The 13,092-nt window shown below is 41.5% G+C and overlaps 1 long non-coding RNA gene across 3 annotated transcripts in view; it reads left to right on the top strand.

Annotated features, from left to right (window-relative positions):
* Window positions 1–13,092, top strand: part of LOC131838293 (uncharacterized) — a 90,788-nt gene that overhangs the window by 41,032 nt on the left and 36,664 nt on the right. For all 3 annotated transcript variants that reach the window (XR_009356550.1, XR_009356548.1, XR_009356547.1), the window contains one exon: window positions 1,911–2,023. This is a non-coding gene — a long non-coding RNA (uncharacterized LOC131838293). The remainder of the gene's footprint in view (window positions 1–1,910; window positions 2,024–13,092) is intronic.

The following is a 13,092-nucleotide window of genomic DNA, read 5'->3' as shown; positions in this document are numbered from 1 at the left end:
ATGTTTGTGGCTTTCAGAGGAAAGAGCAAGGATTTGTATTTGTGTGTGTGGGTGGTTTTTTTTGTTGATGTTGTTAATAGCTGCACTATTCCTTTAAGAACTAAGGTGTCCAACAGAGCACTCAGCAGGGAAGTAGAGTAGTGCTGCGGAAGCTCAGAGGGAGCTCTGAGGGTGAACAGACATTCCTGTGGATTCCTGTCAGAGCAAAGTGCCCTGCCCTATTTCATGATGGCATTTAAGGAAAGTAACACTAAGCTTGGATACTGGAAATAAAGCCTAAAGTTTTAGCTGAGGTACACAAGGAGATGCTGTAAGAATTAATATGCTACTAAGTTCAGATGTGGCTGGAAAAGAGGAGGAGGCAGGGGCAATGACCGTTTCATGGCAGGTTCTCCCTGGCAGAGTTTCGTTCTAGTGTCTGCCTCTGCCTTCAGCTGAGGTCATGATCCCAGGGTCCTGGGATCCAGCCCTGTGTCAGGCTCTCTGCTCAGCGGGGAGCCTGCTTCCTCCTCTCTCCTGCCAGCTTCTCTGCCTACTTGTGATCTCTGTCTGTCAAATAAATAAATAAAATCTTTACAAAAATTAAAAAGAGCTAACCTCCTGGACACTGGCTTCAACAAAGGCATTTGCCAGGCACAGGTAGGAAACATAGGCCTGAGAAAAGGGCTGACCTCCTTGTGAACACACACACCAGCCAAGGGCGCGCTATGCCCTGTAATGCACAGAAGTGCATGCTGGGAGTAAACTCAGGGTGAAAGGTGTGTTAAGAAACCACTCTACCAACCGCATGCATGCTTCCATACATTCTGGGACATGACCAGTTTAGGCTTTCAGTGGAAATTTTAGCATTTCAAAAGAACCATTGTTGGGTGTCTCACATAGATATACAACAGTAAAACTAGATAGATTCCATGTTTACCACTAAATTTAAAATTGTCGGGCAGGGGGGTAGGGGAAGGGTGGTTGGGTTATGGACATTGGGGAAGGTATGTGGTATGGTGAGTGCTGTGAAGTGTGTAAACCTGGCGATTCACAGAGCTGTACCCCTCGGGTTAATAATACATTATATGTTAATAAAAAATTTGAAAATTAAGAAAAAATTTGTCTCTGAAAATTTTGGGAAGCTTTCAGCCAAGAAATTCATTGTGGACTAGTGAAACTTGTGGCATGGGTCTATGTTTAAGGCGTTTTGCATCAAAAACTTCTTTCCTATTTCCTAGGGTAAGATTCGATTCTTAAAGAAATGATAAGGAGGGAAGACATTGATGAAATTTTGATTTCAAACTTCTTTACTCTCTGGAGTCTGGAAATAGATTATATAGGCGGAAAAATGCCCCACCCCAAGATGTCCACATCCTGATCCATAGAACCTGGAATATGGTACCTTCTATGGCATATGTGGTTAAATTGAGGATCTTGAGTTAGGGAGATTTTTCTAGATTATTTGGATAGGCCCAAATTAATCAAGGGAGGTTATGCTTGTGGAGCAGGGTCAGAGAGGTGCAACCTTGCTGACCTCTAAGATGGAAGAAGGGGCCACAAGCCAAGGAATGTGAGCAGCCTGTAGAAACTGGGAGAGACAAAGACATGGGTTATTTCCTAGAATCCCCAGAAAGGAATGCAGCCCTGGAAACATCTTGACCTTAGCCTAGTGAGACCCTTGTTGGGCATTGGAGAATGCAAGTTCATAAATCTGTGTTGTTTTAAGCCACTAAATTTATGGAGATTTGTTATTATTACGATAGAAAATTAACACACAGCTGAAATTACATAACTTCATGAGTCACTTTTATTGCATATTACAGATTTATTATATATTTAGAATCAAATCCTATCATAGCATTTTAAAAAAATGTAATATTAATATGTTGGATCTTGAATCCTAGTTTTCTTCTCCTTATTTATCTCAGGGTAGTGTGCTCTTCAGACTGGTGTGAAAAAGGAACCTGGAATTATTTCCCAGGAAGTACCTCTTTCCAAACCCAAGAGATGAGGAACGTTGCTGTGCATAAGGACATGCCTGGTAAGATTTGAGGTTGTAATCATGGGAACTGGGCCATATAGAGCAAGATGTAAATCCCTGAAATCATTTGTAATGAAACATAAACATTGAGTTAGCATGAGGGCCACAGTTTCTGGGTGGTTGGTTCTGACTTTGGCAATCAGGATTTAGAGGGAAAATTTTCCAGTTTTAATGGGCTCCAGATGTTCTTGTCCCAGCTGAAAATGTTTCATCATTTATGGTTAATATTTTTGTCAGCAGCAGAGTTTTGTTGTAATATCTTCAAATTGGTGATAGTGGTCGTTAGTCATCAAACAGGCTCCAAATTGAGAGTTTAATCTTGGGATCACTTTAAGCACCCAGCACACTCCATTTAATTAAGAATTACTTAATAGTTATACTAGAATTTTGTTTGTGCAATAATGGACTACATGATTATCTGATGACAACCAGTCACTGAAATTAGGTATGAATTTGCTGTTCTGTTTTAACAATGGCTGGCATCCTGGCCAGGGTCTAGGAGAAGGAAGCAAGGATGTCAGATAGCCATCATGTTGGATAAATAAAGAAGCAAAGGTTTATTGTAAATTATAGTGAACTTCTTCATCATAGAATTTAGATTAAACTCACATCAGTTGGGGAACATTGAAGTGGTTACTTCTGAGAAGCACTCAGGAAGTTCAGATGAAAGAAAAAAAAGAGACAACTTCTGTTTTTAGAACAATAATGTCATGACTACCTACACTTAATAAAAGGTAATTCTCCAAGTTCTCTTCTAGGATATGGTTGTAATTATGTAAATAGTCTAAAACTCAGCACGTTACTTACATTCACGCTTTCCTTTCCTCTGATGAATGAGAGGAACACTGTTTACTTTTCTAGAAATCTTTTCTGGGAATCACTATCTACGCACCATCTTGAATTCATAAGGCAGGGAGTGCAGGGTGTATTTGGTGATTGTGGTGGGTTATGCTATAACAGGACCTGATGGAATTAGTTACATTGCAAAGGTGTTTGAAAGGCCTGTTGTTACTTGCTTACTTAGAATGGGCTTGATTTATAACTTGCTAATATGTCCCATCCAGGTCGCCCTGGAGCTTTGATCGGTACTTCTATGGTGCTTACATTCATTGGTGTAACTATATAATTTTTGAGGTTTACTTGCCAGGACATACAGTTTCATGGTTAATTAGGAGCCTGGATTATAGGCCCTCACACCACTTAGCAAAAGAATAATTTGTGGTTACTGACAAATAATAGAATCTCTTTAGGCCTTTGTCTTTTTTTAAATGATAAATCATTTTGCCTTTGTACTATATCATCTGTCAGCAGAATGCTTGAGGAGTTTCATTGCTTATAAAGTAAGGGTCCTTTGCTGGAATGCTAGTACCAAAGAAAGATGTCGCTGAAGATTCTAAATATGTGTGCGGACTGCTCACCGGGGAAGACATCATGCTTTCCTCACATTTCCATTCTCCTCCTCATTCTGGGTCCAACAGATACGGCATCTGTAGAAGGGAGATGCAGTCGCAGTGGGTCCAGCCCACCCAGAGTGACTGGCAGGGCTCACAGCTAGAATTGACAAGATTTAAAAAATACATGTTTTGTTTTTCACAAATTGTCTCGTCTGTTGATAGGTACTTTTGAAAATTTAAATCACAGACTCATTCTTTTATGACACTTTTCAGCAAGTATTCACTATATAAAGTCTTCTTAGACTATCCCAGACCCCTTTGAAGCCCAAGGCTCATTTCCATGGGTAATTCTCCATCCACCATCTCTAATTACCAGCGAGCATCAGTGCCAGGTGCTCTGAGGAATCCAGCTCTCTAAAGCAAGGAAATGCATCCCTTTTGCTAACTGAAGTCCTCAGTTTGCCTCCTCAGAGTCAGCATGAAAGAGTTTGCCAGCTCCAGATGAAGTGATACGATGTGATGTAAGAGGTAATGGGAAAGAAGTTCTCTTCTAATATTAAATAATTTTTTTTGTCTTCTCCACTCCCTCCTGATGGTATTATTTAAAATAACAGTAATAATAACAAAATAACAACAATGAAAAGAGCTAGCATTTCTTAAAACTTGATTATGTGTCAGACACTCTGCTAAGCATATTACTTTTTCACTGTACCCTCTAATCCTTAGGGCAACCCACAAGCAAGGCGCCATTAGTGTGTTTACCCCTATCTTAGCGATGAATCTGGCGTGGCTAAGATATTTAATTTCTGAGTCACTCACTGTACACTGTTTTCTCTTGCTTTTAAAATGTATTCATTCTTTTAGCAAAAGTTTAGTGAGTGTCCTGCTTTACCCTATGTGTACTCTGGATAAAGATGTGGTGAACTCAACAAATGCCTTTGTTTGACAAGAAGAAAGAAGGTTGCTTCTGAGCAAAAGAGGGAATGCTAACTTCATTCACTGGCCTCCTGCTTCTGCCCCCAGGGATAGTAATAAGAACCCTATCCTACAGGTGGCTGTCTGTCATAGTCACCTTTTCAACTGGGTGGGGAGAATGACATCTGGAGAATGTGAACTGTTTTTACTCCAGGCTTTCTGCAAAGATGGAGGGGGCGGGGTCTGCCCTGAAAAAGATGATGGGGGAATTTCCAGGTCTGAGAAAACTCACTAATGAACTTGAAATCCTAGTGTCTCCATTGGAAAGGGCCTCAGCGTCTTTGAGTGCAGCCGTTAGACCAATTTCTATTCAGTGCTAGATGATGCACCTCTTAATTCATGTCAGAGTACCTCTGCTTGTATACTTTCAGTGCTAAGGAGCTCTTCACCCTACAGAACAGTCCATTCTGATGCTAAAGGTTGTTCCTCATAATATTGAGCTAGCAGTCTGCCTCCATATAACTTTCACTCATTGGTCTCAGCTCTGTTCTCTGATGCCATGCCAAATAAATGTAGTTCCTTTTTTATAAAAATGTCCTTAAGTGTCTGAAATCAGCAATCTTGTCCCCTTTAAGGCTTTTTTATTCTTGCAGTTTCAGCCTTCCCTCATGTGTTGTTATTCCCAGATCTTTCCCTCTCTTAGTTGGAGCAGTAGTCTCTGGAAATGAGTGGGCTGGGCCCATTCAAGGCTCACTGGAAAGAGCTATTAATTAGACACTACTTAAGTGACAAAAGGTTATGAAGGAGGAGTGGGGCATCTCCTTTGGCCATTAGGACATGGACAAAGCATCTTTAGAGTCCCAGAGGTTTCTGAAGTCAGGGCTCATCTGGTGGTATTTGAGCCCCTAAATAGTGTTGAGGACCCCTGGGAAGAATCTTTAGAAGGCCAGGCTGCAGAATATGATACAGTACTAGGGAAGCAAATCTAATGGCTCTAGAATGTACTTGCTGCTGACATTTTTATACAGCCATCTCTAGGGAGAATTTTATTTACAGAGAGGAAGGGGATGGGTAAAATTAAAGCTTATGGATTCTTTGATGCTCTAAACTCTCTTAGAAACAGCAACTACCATAAATCCAAGCTCGTTCACCCTCATAAATTCCCCCCATCTCTTGTAAAGAATTGAAATTGAGAAAAAGCCACCAATGACGCCCTAATAATGCCCCTTACCCCTGATAATACCATGATGCCCAACCTGCTCCCTCCTATACCCACTCTAAGAATAAGGGTAAGTTGTTTTTTTTTTTTTTTAAAGATTTTATTTATTTATTTGACAGTCAGAGATCACAAGTAGGCAGAGAGGCAGGCAGAGAGAGAGGAGGAAGCAGGCTCCCCGCTGAGAAGAGAGCCCGATGCGGGGCTTGATCCCAGGACCCTGAGATCATGACCTGAGCTGAAGGCAGAGGCTTTAAACCACTGAGCCACCCAGGCACCCAGGGTAAGTTTTTTTAAGATAGTGTTTCAATGATAAACCCAAAGACCTAAATGTAGGCCATGTAGGCTATACCATTGCCAGTAATAGAAACTCATATTTAGTATTACTATATATGATGGTAAATTATTTTGTTGTTTGACTCACTGCTATTTTCAGAGGAATTTATCTTTGTTTGGTACATGAAGCTTGGTTACAACCTACCCTTAGATTCAAAGTCCTGTTAATACAATGATGTAAATGTTACTTTATCATGGTTTCTTCTGTTGAACAGAGTGCTTCCCTTTATCTGTTGCCTAATATAATAATGGCTGCACTGCCACCAGCTTTGATGTTGATGCATTCTGTACCGGACCTAGGTAGTAGGGTGAATAACCTTACCTCTCTGTTGCTGGTCAGACAGCTGCTGCTGAGAAATGTCCAGTGATTCGTGGACGGTTTGTGATTCTAGATAATAGAGCTCAAGTAATATACCAGTCTTCTGCCCAGTACTGTTTACCTTGCATAATTCTTCAGAACATGAGCTAACTGAGAATAGAGGTGTAAGAATTAAATTCACATAGGCACAGTTGAATTCCAGACCAGTGAAAAATACTGATGACATTAATTAGATCTGTCCATTGAACAATTAGAAAATAAAACTCTATTATTATCTCTTAAACAAAATCATAAAAAGGCAAATGTATACATCTTTGAAAATCTACCAAGGTTAAGTTTTTCAAAGGTAATGTTTTCCATGGCATGTAAACTATTCTGGGGCAGAGTAAGCACTCAGTCATACTCAATTCTATAGATCTACAGTGTTTTCCTTCCTTTCTTATCTAATCAGTAAGAGTAAGGCACACAAACTGCTTTTATTAAAGAAAAATTTTGGTGGTCAAAAGATTAATATCATGGAGATGGAAAACAGGCCTATCAGTGAGGTTTGGTGACTGTTAAGCCAAAGCCACACATCTGGCTAACCTCAAACTGGTCTCTTAATTTGAAAGTAAAATTTAAGGAGAGCTCATCTAATTCTTTGGAGGTTTAAGATAAGCTCTTGTTGACTGGAGACAGTAATCTATGTTTGGGGCGGGGAGGTTAACTGGAAATATTCTTTTCACTTTTATGTAAGACATGTGTTAGTCTTGGCTCTAAAGGAATATTTCATATCCAAGATTCTCAAGGAAATCTTCTGAGATTAATTCATTTTGGAAAAACATAACTTCTTTGCTTCCATTCCACAGAGATTTAAATGAGTGCTGGTGGGAGATGTTTCTTTTCCAAGAAAGGTGTAATGCTCTAGAGGCTGAGGTCTTACACAGCTCAGAGCCAGTAATTCTCCAAATGGACACTCCTCCACTTCATTTTGAAACAGAAAAATGTTAAAAACCACACTTTAGGTTCAGAGCATGTATTTTAAATATTGACATCATATATATTTAAGAGAGGTATCTGAGCAATGGCTGACCTAGTGTCTTCTTCTGACTATCCACCACCCATTCATCCATCTATCATCTGTCCCTCCCTCCCTTCATCCATCCATCTACCATCCCCCATCCATCCATCTACCATCCCCCATCATCTGCCATCCATCCATCTACCATTCACCATCATCCAACATCCATCCATCCATCTGCGATCCACCATCATCCAAAACCCATCCATCCAACTGTCCATCTACGATCTACCACTATCCACCATCCATCCATCTACCATCCACCATTGTCTGCCATCCATCCATCTACCATTCACCATCATCCAACATCCATCCTTCCATCTGCGATCCACCATCCATCCATGGTTAGTGAATACATTCTAAAGTCAGTCTGCATTGAATCCCAACCCTCTCACTTACCACCTGTGTGACCTTGGGCAAGTTATTTAAATTCTCTATGCCCTAGTTTTCTCATCTGTAAAATGAAGATCATGAGAGCGTGTACCTCACAATATTATTGTGAAGGTTAAGTAAGTTCAAGTAAGTTAATGTAAGGAAAGTACTTAGAGCAGTGCCTGGCACACCACTAGCACTATTCAAATAGTTGTTTTGTGTTATTATTTATATTATTGGTGAAACAACTCAGGCCCTGAAAAGTTGAGTAACCAATTTGTAAGTATAGAATAAATACATCAGGAGTTAGAGAATCTACTTCTTTGATTTTTTTTCTTCTCTGGAAAGTAGAGGGGAAAAGCTAGGAAGATGTATTAGTAGAGGCTTTGTTTTCTTTTTTATTGTTTGGTTGGTTTTATTTTGTTGTAATTGCTAATTATTTCCAAATCTCCAAAAGAAAGTAAATGAGGAGGCTCATTTACTTATTTACTTATTGCTCTGACCAACTAGACTGTAAAACCCCCATGGGCAAGGATTGTGGGTTTGTATTTTTTTTTTTTTTTTTTTTTTGTCTGACACTCCTAGTGCTATAACCCCAGAATCCTGGATCTTTGGGGTGCCTGAGAAGCAAGGATAGGTGAGAATCTTTGTAAAGAAACAGTCCAGAGATTGGAGGAAAGGGATACCCTCTGAGAACATTTCTTGGAGTAGGAGCCAGGGGAGGTGCTAAGTCAGTCCCCAACTAGCTCAAAAGAGCATTAGGCAGCCATTGAAGAGGACCTGCCTCTCTCTCTCTGGGGGCCCTGCAGCCAGGACACACAGCTCCACCCCGACTGCAGGGTAGAATCAAGGATAGAGTAGCAAAGGTGATGTGTACCCCCAGAGAAGTGTGCAAGGGAAGATGAAACAAAAGGATCTAGAGGAGACTTAGAAATGTTCTCCCTTAGTCCATCCAATTTAGTTTGAGTTCCGGTATTTACTGAGCACCTAGGAAAGACAAAACACAGGCTGGGGATATTGCGGGGCCTTGACCTGTGTGTGCATTGCAGGAGAGAGGATGCTTCTGGATGAGGATCTAGTCCTACCTGAACAGCTCCCTCAGCCCCTCCCTGTGGAGGTCTGGAAGCTTGCTACTTCCTCTCAGCTCCTCAGCTCTCTCAGAAGGCATCCACCCCACCTCAGACTGTCTGACTTTTACAGTTTGCATTCACCCAGCAACATAAGAGAGCTGAGATCCAGGTATAAAGGCAGGAACTGTCATGTTAACCCAGGATGGCCAACCATCCCAGTTTGTCTGGAACTGTCTTGGCTTTACCACCGAAAGTCCTTAGTCCCAGGCCAATGGGATAGTTGGTCACGTTATTTCTACTTACTGTTGGTAAATAGCTGGCAGAAACAGTATGGGAAGGGCTGTCTGAATAATACGTAGTTTGTTCACTTCTCTTAAGCCTATTGAACTTGACTTAGGTTTATTTAGCTTGTTTATTATTTTAAAAAATTTTTAGCTTATTTATTATTTATTTAAACAGCAGAGAGATGTGTGGATGAATTGCACAATACTGGTCCCTATAGAATTACTTTTACTGACATTCCCTTTGTTTTTTGCTTCTTTAAAAAAAAAAATATATATATATGTATATACATATATACATATATATATAGTTTGTTGGGGTTTTTTTTAAGATTTATTTATTTGAGAGAGAGAGAGAGCAAGCATGAATGGGAGGGACAGAGGGAGAGCGATAGAGATTCAGCACTGGGCACAGAGCCCAACTCAGGGCTCAGTCTCACGACCCTGAGGTCATGACCTGAGCCAAAACCAAGAGTGGGACGCTCAACCAACAGAGCCACCCAGGTGCCCTGAAATTCCCTTTGTCAAGACACTCTGGATGCATTGCCAGGCACCTGTAATAGGTAGCCTGGGAAGCTCACTGTATTATTTCCTGTACAGATATCACCAAGGCTTAATCTGTCCGTTATACAGTGTCCTGTCCTCTCCCCCCGCCCCAAGAGCCCCTAGGGGGATATCAGGACTGGGAATACTCATGTCCTGGCTCCTGGGAAGGTGGGTCCTCTTTGTGGCTGTCCTGTAGTAAAGTTGAGACTCCCATGCATGTAGGCATGAATTCCCAATTCATCTTATTTTCATTTTGCTCTATTTTCACCCCTTATTTTTGTCTTGTACCATACATGTTTTGTGTAAGTTATTGAGGTATACATGTAGAATGGAATTAAGTGATGTTTCTGGCTACAGGTTACTTGAACCATTTGGCCTGATGGAGGTGTAATGCATTATCTTGTTTGCCTGTGGTAAGTGCCGTGAGGTTCCCTTTTGTAATAGCAGGTGGCTGTCTTCACGCCTGTCTGCATGGGCTCTTGGAAAAGGGAACAAAGGGAAGTCATCCTCTGTGGCTGCTCTTTGAAAGAGTCTATTGCAGCCCTTCACTGTAGGTGGTTGGAAGTTGTTTAAGAGAAGCAGTAGGAAGACCACACCAGGAGCCTCTGCTGGGGGCTGAAGCGAAAGATTAACATCCAGGGTACAATGGGATGATGCTGTGAAATAACCAAAGCTTCACTCCATCACTTACTCTTCTAATCCAAAGGGGAGAGTGACTCAGAGGGGAAGTGAGGGGTGTGTGTGTAGAGGTTTGCGTCTTAAACAAGGTAGGTCCCACAGCCTGCCCTTTTTGGGCTAAGACTAAGGAAGGGAATAAAAGATCTTGGAGAAGTCAGGAGGTGAGGGCTCCTGGGTCTCAATTCTTCTGTGCCCAGCTCTGGAGATAACTAGATCCCCAAATAGAAATAGCTGCTTGGGCCTAGAATCATATGAGGTGCCTCCCAGGATCCCATGGCCATCTGTCCCCATGCAGACCGTGGAAGTAGTTGAAAGAGAGTAGGAGGCCTCAAGAATGGTAGCTGCCTGTGTGCACTGAGACCTGAGACCACAGCAGATCTCTGAGGATGACGGTGTGGGCTGATGATGACCCCAGGACCCCCTCCCTCAACACCTTGACTATACAGAACACAGCCCTCCTTGCTCACAAGGAAAGGAGGTAAACTTGAATTGCCAAAGATGCATTTTTCTCCAAGTGGGGGCTTAAAATAGACATTAAATTCAGTTTTAGAAAAAGAGTAATATATTTCCATCCCATCTGAAAATGTGGGCTGAGATGATGCTTGCTTGGGTATAACAGTGATGATAATGGTGGCTTACGTAGTGTTGATGTGTCATTCCTCTGCTAAGTGCTTTACGTGGATTAACCCATGAAATCTCTACAATGCAGGGACCACTAAATTTCCACTCTGGAGGAAACTGAGGCACAGAGATGTTGCTCGAGGCCATGTAGGAGGAGATAGGATTTGAACTTGAGTAATCGTAATGACCCTTAGCAACATACTTCATGTTTACAAACTTAATTGGTCTGAAAGTCTTTCCTGATCTCAAGCTAAAGACTTCTTGTGGGAGTAGGGACCATTCCTTCTTGTTTGGCCCTTAACAGAAAGAGCTTATAGCCACTCATGTGATCCATATCTTTTCTCCATTTCCTCCCTTTCCGCCCAAAAGACCTCAGTTGCCTTAGCCTCTCCTTAAGGCTGTTGAGATTTCATGATTTCTGATTTGCCCACTGCTTGAATGTCTGATCTGGAACAGGTCAGTATGGGATGGGTACTCAAGGATGACTGTATCTTCATGATTGCCCAAGTCAGTGCATTCTTCTGGTGAATTTAGTAATTCTTTCAATAAGAAATAGTTCACTCTCATGATCACCCGTGGTTCTGAGTCTGCATCTGCCATGCGTTTGTAAGGAAGCCCCAACAATCTTTCTCTACATCTTCTGGGAAATGAGCTATTTGGCCTTGTGTACATGGCCAGTTGCCAGGCCTGTTTTCTGTCTATCTAAATTATGGTGGCAGAAGAGATAAAAATACAAAGACAAAAAAGTCATTTTTCTCCCCCCAAAACACCAAAATTCTTTGAGCCTTTCATTCTCTTCTGCTTTTTTGCTGATAACAGTGAATAATGGTTTCTGCTGCTGCTTTTATTGGCTTAGCATTTAGGATCATAAGAATGTAAATGTTTCCCTAAGGAAAAATACATTTAGGGGATTAACTAGACGGTTTCTTTATTTTTAAAATTTTAGTTATAAAAGGAAGAAAGAATCTGCTGAACTAAACTAAGTTAATGATCACCAACAGAAAACAGAGAGCAGAGACCACCATTCATTTGAATAGGAGCTCCCAGGATTTATGGAGGTCCACTCTGGCGTTTCCGTTTTAACTTACATGGCTTTAAAGGTTCTTTTTTTTTTTTTTTTAATTTATTTGAGAGAGAGACAGTGAGAGAGAGCATGAGCGAGGAGAAGGTCAGAGAGAGAAGCAGACTTTCCGTGGAGCTGGGAGCCCAATGCGGGACTCGATCCCGGGACTCCAGGATCATGACCTGAACCAAAGGCAGTTGTCCAACCAACTGACCCACCCAGGCGTCCCTAAAGGTTCTATTTTAAATCCAGTGACTGTCATATTTAACATATTCATATTTGGGGTCAGGTTACATCATTAGTAAAACTGATTTTGTTCACTATTTTATTCCTTTAACTGACCGTTATTACTCTCTTTTCATGCCAGCTTCTTGATATGAGGTGGCTTTAGCAAAGGGCTATTGTCTTTTCCTCATGATGCATGTCTCCCCCGCCCCCAGGTCCCTTATAATCTCTCATTTACCCTCACACCTCTGTTGAAACTATGCTCTTAGAAATCAGCAACAGTTTCTTGGGGCGCCTGGGTGGCTCAGCGGGTTAAGCTGCTGCCTTCGGCTCAGGTCATGATCTCAGGGTCCTGGGATCAAGTCCCGCATCGGGCTCTCTGCTCAGCAGGGAGCCTGCTTTCTTCTCTCTCTCTCTCTCTGCCTGCCTCTCTGCCTACTTGTGATCTCTCTCTGTCAAATAAATAAATAAAATCTTAAAAAAAAAAAAAAAGAAATCAGCAACAGTTTCTTTAAGGCGAAATGGAAAGAACTAGTGTTCTTTTTTGTTGCTCTACTCTTTGGCACTTGTCCTCTCCTTCAGTTCTTGGCCTCTTTGATACCTTATGACCATTTCTTCTCTCAGGAGGTGTCCATCCTCTCTGGAACATTCTCTAAGGCTTGGCTTCTGTCTCGAGACTTAGTTTTCTCTATATTAATCTTGGCTCCTGTCTTCAGTTGTCAATGTTATTTATGTAATTCCTAGGTCCATATCTCCCATAATTGTCTCTCTCTGAGATCCCAGCTGTGTCTCTGTCACCCACTGAATAATTTCATTTATTAATTTGCTTTACCCTGGCCCATGAAGCACAGCAGACCACTAGCCAAAATCATCTTCTTGCCCCTAAGTTCACTCTTCTTCCTGGAATCTCAGTGGCACAATCATTTAGTTTCTGAATCACGCATACTAGAAAACCCATGGTCATCTCTGACTC

The sequence above is a fragment of the Mustela lutreola genome, chromosome 8 (genome assembly GCF_030435805.1).
Source record: "Mustela lutreola isolate mMusLut2 chromosome 8, mMusLut2.pri, whole genome shotgun sequence".
Taxonomy (NCBI): domain Eukaryota; kingdom Metazoa; phylum Chordata; class Mammalia; order Carnivora; family Mustelidae; genus Mustela; species Mustela lutreola.
Note: the sequence above shows the minus strand (reverse complement) of the source record. Positions and strands in the feature narration are given on the sequence as shown.